A 5,454-nucleotide genomic window follows, 5' to 3' on the forward strand; every position below is an offset into this window, starting at 1 on the left:
TCATCTGGAAGCGTTTTAAACGTTATATATGCTGTCTGAACAGACATCTGGCAGTAATTTTAGTCATCTGGAAGCGTTTAAACGTTATATATGCTGTCTGAACAGAGATCTGGCAGTAATTTTAGTCATCTGGAAGCGTTTAAACGTTATATTGCTGTCTGAACAGAGATCTGGCAGTAATTTTAGTCATCTGGAAGCGTTTAAACGTTATATATGCTGTCTGAACAGAGATCTGGCAGTAATTTTAGTCATCTGGAAGCGTTTAAACGTTATATATGCTGTCTGAACAGAGATCTGGCAGTAATTTTAGTCATCTGGAAGCGTTTAAACGTTATATATGCTGTCTGAACAGAGATCTGGCAGTAATTTTAGTCATCTGGAAGCGTTTAAACGTTATATTGCTGTCTGAACAGAGATCTGGCAGTAATTTTAGTCATCTGGAAGCGTTTAAACGTTATATATGCTGTCTGAACAGAGATCTGGCAGTAATTTTTATGACTGGAAGCGTTTAAACGTTATATATGCTGTCTGAACAGAGATCTGGCAGTAATTTTTATGACTGGAAGCGTTTAAACGTTATATATGCTGTCTGATCAGAGATCTGGCAGTAATTTTAGTCATCTGGAAGCATTTAAACGTTATATATGCTGTCTGATCAGAGATCTGGCAGTAATTTTAGTCATCTGGAAGCGTTTAAACGTTATATTGCTGTCTGAACAGAGATCTGGCAGTAATTTTAGTCATCTGGAAGCGTTTAAACGTTATATATGCTGTCTGAACAGAGATCTGGCAGTAATTTTAGTCATCTGGAAGCGTTTAAACGTTATATATGCTGTCTGAACAGAGATCTGGCAGTAATTTTTATGACTGGAAGCGTTTAAACGTTATATATACTGTCTGAACAGAGATCTGGCAGTAATTTTAGTCATCTGGAAGCGTTTAAACGTTATATATGCTGTCTGAACAGAGATCTGGCAGTAATTTTAGTCATCTGGAAGCGTTTAAACGTTATATATGCTGTCTGAACAGAGATCTGGCAGTAATTTTAGTCATCTGGAAGCGTTTAAACGTTATATTGCTGTCTGAACAGAGATCTGGCAGTAATTTTAGTCATCTGGAAGCGTTTAAACGTTATATATGCTGTCTGAACAGAGATCTGGCAGTAATTTTAGTCATCTGGAAGCGTTTAAACGTTATATATGCTGTCTGAACAGAGATCTGGCAGTAATTTTAGTCATCTGGAAGCGTTTAAACGTTATATATGCTGTCTGAACAGACATCTGGCAGTAATTTTAGTCATCTGGAAGCGTTTAAACGTTATATATGCTGTCTGAACAGAGATCTGGCAGTAATTTTTATGACTGGAAGCGTTTAAACGTTATATATGCTGTCTGAACAGAGATCTGGCAGTAATTTTAGTCATCTGGAAGCGTTTAAACGTTATATATGCTGTCTGAACAGACATCTGGCAGTAATTTTAGTCATCTGGAAGCGTTTAAACGTTATATATGCTGTCTGAACAGAGATCTGGCAGTAATTTTTATGACTGGAAGCGTTTAAACGTTATATATGCTGTCTGAACAGAGATCTGGCAGTAATTTTAGTCATCTGGAAGCGTTTAAACGTTATATATGCTGTCTGAACAGAGATCTGGCAGTAATTTTAGTCTTTTGGGGGTTTTAATCGTTATAGAGGCTCTCTCTAAGTCAGCCAAGGGTAGGCTTCAGTTAACTCATATGAATACGATTTTCAGCTGCAAAAGTCAACATATCTTTCAAACTTCCAAAAATCCATTAATGACTTCTTTACCACTCTTCCATTTACCTCTCTTACCCATATTCATTTATCTATATCTTTCTTTTTGAAGAAAATAAAAATACTACAACTGATGCCGATATTATTTGCTATAAATAAAGAAAAATTAATAAATAAATGGTAATTCAGTTTAAAACAATACAAGCAGAAAACATCCTTATAACAGTTAAATAACTGTCAGAAGACCTGTTTCTGAAATAAATTTAAAAATACCACAAACAAATCGTCATGTTTCATATTGCAAATGTCATCATGCTTACTGATCTAAGTTATATAATATTGTTTTTATTACAGTATTTGATAAACTATGATTTATGATTTTGGTTGGAGTTGTGTTCGTATCTGCGAAAGTTTGTAAGTCGAATGTTTGTACGTTTAGGATGCTCTGTATCATTAGTAATAAATAAGGTACCTCTGGTCTTCCGGAGTATAAATAGCTATATTTTTTTTTATTTTGAACAAACAATGGTTAAGACTATTTAACAGGTTAACGGCACACTCCTTAATAACAATAGTTGACAAATATCACTGGCAATCCTAAGCAAAAAATCATTATATAGAAAATAGGAAAAATCTCTTGACTGTTAAAAACTCATATAGAGAATTAAAAAAAAAATGATGCTACTGTAAACATTAATCACAAGAAAAGAAAAGAATAAATTTTTGCAATCTCAATATTAAAAACCTTAAACCAAATATTATTTCTGTGACTTTAGCATCATATAATTTATATAAATACTTCATTAAAGGCATTTATCCTTTGGTTTGCACTACCTCAAATATGAGAAACAGTATAGACTTCATTAGCTACTTCAATAATGAACAGATTAACTGTTCCTCTAGGCCTGTCAGTTTAAAGGTTTTAAGGCCACTCATGAATGGCAATGAACAGTGACACTGCCCTACATAACAGGACAATGCCCTAGAGCCAGACTATATTAACATACGATCAGCGAGCGCCCAAACACTATCTCCACCCAAGATAGGGCCAGGGAGGGCCAGACAATAGCTGCTGATGACTCAGCTAATAGACCTGTATACTTCCCTAAACCCCTGATCATAAACTCACAAAGATAAGGTTCCAGCGACCAAAGGAACTAAGTAGTTTGAGCGGGACTCGAACCCTAGTCTGGCGATCACCAAGCGAGGACTTTACCAACAGACCACCACAGCCCAGTTTTGACGTTGTATCATTATTTACTAAGTATCTATTAATGACGTGTTGGAATTTCTATTTGATCATTAGATTTCCCATTTTCTAATAATAGCTTAATAGAATGAATTAAACTGAATTAAACTGTTTATAAAAGATTCTACATTTAATTTTAATGGGAAGTTTTATATTCAAATGTCTGGTATGGCCATGGAAAACCCCTTATCTCAGAAGCAGAATATCAAATAACATTACACCCAATAATGTAAAAGAGTTATACTGATGATATAATATGTCTGGGATCATGAAATAAAAAATATAAATGCCTTTTTCTGTTTTGATATATTGAATGAATTGGTATCATTGAAGCTTACCCTTCTTATATTATTATTATTACTTGCTAAGCTACAACCCTAGTTGGAAAAGTAGGATGCTATAAGCCCAGGGGCTCCAGCAAGGAAAATAGCCCAGTGAGGAAAGGAAACAAGGAAAAATAAGATACTTTAAGAGCAGTAACAACATTAAAATAAACATTTCCTATATATAAACTATAAAAACTTCAATAAACAATAGGAAGAGTAATTAGATAGAATAGTTTGGCAGAGTGTACCCTCAAGCAAGAGAACTCTAACCCAAGACACTGGAAGGCCATGGTACAGAGGCTATGGCACTACCCAAGACTAGAGATCAATAGTTTGATTTTGGAGCGTCCTTCTCCTAGAAGAGCTGCTTACCATAACTAAAGAGTCTCTTCTACCCTTACTAAAAGGAAAGTACCCACTGAACAATTACAGTGCAGTAGTTAAATAGAAGTCATGATGAATTCAAGATTGGTGTATACTGAAAACCAACCAATATCTCTGCATTTGTGCATTCCTATTCAAATTAATAGCGTTTATGAATCAGTATTCACTTCAATGTTCTTAAGACTACTGCGGTTTGCAACCCTGAGAGTATTGATATTAAAGTAAACGACATTAGGACTATATGCAAGAAATTAGAATATCATGAAATTGTATTACACGATGCATTAATAGTAAAAAAATCTTGGGTAATGACAAAAAAAAAAAAACTTAATCATATTACCTTAAGATAACTATTCCAAATATATTTCCAATGGTTGAAGAATTACAATGTTAGAATAGAACTTAAGAGCAATAAATCAATGAAGAAAGAACTCATTAAAATCTCTCCTGACATTGCCAAATCATGTGTTTATCATATTGCCTGTAATTCATATAAAAAATTTCATATATATCAAACTGATAAATCTCTTGAAAAGAGAATTGACCATCAAGTTAATGTCGTGAACTCACAGCAAGCTTCCCTCGCATAATCCACATTATTATTATTATTACTAGCCAAGCTACAACCCCAGTTGGAAAAGCAAGATGCTATAAGCCCAAGGGCTCCAACAGGGAAAAATAGCTCAGTGAGGAAAGGAAATAAGGAAATAAGGAAATAAATAAATGATAACAAGTTAACAATAAATCATTCTAAAACAGTAACAACGTCAAAACAGATATGTCCTACATAAACTACTAACAACGTCAAAACAGATATGTCCTACATAAACTACTAACAACGTCAAAAACAGATATGATTATATAAACTATAAACATTATTTTTACTATGTCACACCAGGATAACTCTATCGAGCAATCTTTCATTTACTGGCCAAAACCACTGATTGATCTTTATCGTGAAAATTCATGTTTATGGAATGCGACGCTGAAGTGCTATAAGAATAGAGACAAACGCATAACAACACTAAAGGCAATTGCTACAGAGATAAGAGAGCATGGTACTTCCGTGACGACGGATGATATAAAAGGGAAAATAGACACGTTACGTAACCAGTTTCGTCGTGAATCAAAGAAAATTAAACAGTCTCAGAAGTTAGGAGCTGGGAGCGAGGATATTTATGTCCCAAAATTATGGTGTTTCGATGACCTGAATTTCCTCTTGTGTCAGTGGCAATCCAAAACCTTCATTGTCAAATTTGGACATTAGCCACAACACTGAGGATGGTGAGGATAAGTCAGTTGAGATATCTGATAGTGAGGTAACGTAATGTATATTTTTGTCTAATAAGAGATGAAAAAAAAGATAAAGTATCTCTCTCTCTCTCTCTCTCTCTCTCTCTCTCTCTCTCTCTCTCTCTCTCTCTCTCTCTCTCTCTCTCTCTCTCTATATATATATATATATATATATATATATATATATTAGTTAACTCCATTGCCATTGCTTTATGATAGGATAATTTAGCAATTAAGTAATGAGGGCCGCCCAGCCCCATTGATTTTGATATGGCACATGACTCTACTGTCTCTGTGAGCAAGAGATAGGGGTTCTGGAGGGCCGCATAGGTCTTCCTGCATTGCAGTCATAAATTTGCTCCTCCAGGTTTTACGTGGGTGGAGAGGGAGCTCGTTGCAATGATCATAGAGTAGTTCCTATGCTCGATTTATAGGCCTTGTCCTCTT

Source organism: Palaemon carinicauda, chromosome 18 (genome assembly GCF_036898095.1).
Source record: "Palaemon carinicauda isolate YSFRI2023 chromosome 18, ASM3689809v2, whole genome shotgun sequence".
Lineage (NCBI taxonomy): Eukaryota > Metazoa > Arthropoda > Malacostraca > Decapoda > Palaemonidae > Palaemon > Palaemon carinicauda.